The following is a 2219-nucleotide window of genomic DNA, read 5'->3' on the forward strand; positions in this document are numbered from 1 at the left end:
CAAGTTCTTGAGCTAGATAAACTCCACTCCTAGTTGAGGCACCTCTAACTAGGAAAACAATAGCGAAGTCCAAGACTTAACCATTTGGGAAACTCTTGTTAAAATTAACTTATATCCCTCTAGATAGGTTGAAATAATACAAGTTTGACATGGCTAAAAAGAGCTTGTCCATTATTATCTTTGTTAGAAATATAAACTATCTATATTCAGACTAAAAGGCTTGGGATGAATTCTTCAAGTCTTCCATTCTTGCATGAGAGTTTTGAACCTCCTTTCTAACTAACTTAAGCCCTTCTCTTAGGGTTTCTTTTGCCCTTTTAAGCTCATCTACCTCCTTCTCTTTGTCCTTCATCCCTCTCTCCAGGAGGTCAATATGGTTTAAGCTTTTATCCCCAATGCAACCTAGAATACACAGTTCTAAAAAAGTCCATTTCAATATCTCAAGCAGCATTTTCTTCTCTTAGTTTGTGTACTTCAAACCTACTAGCATGATATACTCAATGGCCTCTTTTATAGTCTTTCTCACTTCAGCCCACCTACTCTTGGAATAGGCATACATCATGAAAGTCTAAACAACAAAAGAGATAATATAAGTTATCTTTCAAAATAGCATAAAAATTAAATTAAATTAATTTGTTATCTTACCTGAAAATCTATATGTCCAATAATGGCCAGATAGCGTTGGAAGCTATAGTTGATTAGTCCTTCTACATCAGAAGAAAAGGTGAGAAGTTTTTCCAATGTTTCTATCATGTTCAACCTACCAAGTCCCAATATGAACCACCTCTAAAGTATAGTCTTTATTATTTCCCCACTTTAAGCCCATTTTCCTCACTTAAAGTGGGAAAACAAATAGGGATATGGTCTCACTTGATATTATAGACGATTTCCTCTACCCTAGAGGGTGGAGGAGCTTGACTGGAAGATTCGAGAAATAGATAAACTGGACTTATAGGGGTAGGACAACTATATAGAGAGGGGAATGATCTCTACTTCAGAATCTGAAGAGGTAGAGACTCAGCTTCTTTTCTGATGAAAAGCAGCCTCCATAATGAATGAGGTTGGGGTTGACATCTCATGACCTCTGATAGGGGAGAGCGAGACCTTTTATTGCCTCTCAAAAAACTTCATCAGCAGGAAAGTTAGTTATATAGATGTCTTCAAGAACATCTTCAGCTTGGACTTAGAATGTGGAAATCTCTTCAATGTTCATATGAATGGAAGACCTAACCCTTTATCTTCTCTTCAATGGTTGATTTTCTTTAGAAAAAGAATTGTCATTAAAAGATGGCGTAGACACGTGACTAGGCATAAACAAGATAAACCCACTAAATTCATATCCATTGGTCCTAGGTAAAAACCCTACACAAAGAAACAACAACAACAACTGAAAGGCATTGAAATCAAAAAAGCATATGAAAGCATAATTACTTGAAATATTATATGCTCTTTAGCCATACAATTGATGTCATATTCAGTATAAAGGTTGTCCAACTGGGTGCAAACTATCTCCTCATATAGGCCTAAGAAAGGCTTTTCATTTACTCTCATTAGGGGTGTCTTTCAATAATAGGTACAACCCTTAGATTGAGTTATAACCATCTTGAAGTTTAGCTAAGCCAGTATACCTTACTATTGGTATTGCTCCCTTTATTTTTTTTTACTAAAAAGACCTTCCCCTCATAGTATTCTTTATTGGTCCATTTCACCTATTGAGAAAAATAAGAAATCAATGGATTGAAAGCTCCCTTTTAGTGCCACTAATCAAGGTATAACAGTACCTAAATAGCCTGACTATAAGCTCATCATTCAAAATCTTCAATAATTTCTAAAATAAGGATAAAATAGTTTATCCATTAGGATGAATATGAGAATGACTAAGGTTGTAATAACTTATAACATCTTCTATAAATTCTTATAAATGAAATTAGTATCCAAGTTCAGATAGACTTATGGAGGTTATAATTATAACATTACCTTATCATATTTGTTGGTGACCTAAGAGATACGGTCACTAGCTTTAAGGATAACCACAATATAATCTTTTGACTGGCTAGCATTAGCTAGAGATAGTTGGTCCCAATTTACTAAACTATAAGGTCTTAGTTGTCCTCTCGGGTTTGAAACCTTCTAGGAACATTCTTATCCCTTCTTCCAGCAGAAAAAGACTAAGCATCATCCCTCTCATATCTAAGGCCAATTCTTATGGCTAGAGATCT

Source organism: Populus euphratica, unplaced genomic scaffold, assembly GCF_000495115.2.
Source record: "Populus euphratica unplaced genomic scaffold, PopEup_1.0 scaffold173.1, whole genome shotgun sequence".
NCBI lineage: Eukaryota > Viridiplantae > Streptophyta > Magnoliopsida > Malpighiales > Salicaceae > Populus > Populus euphratica.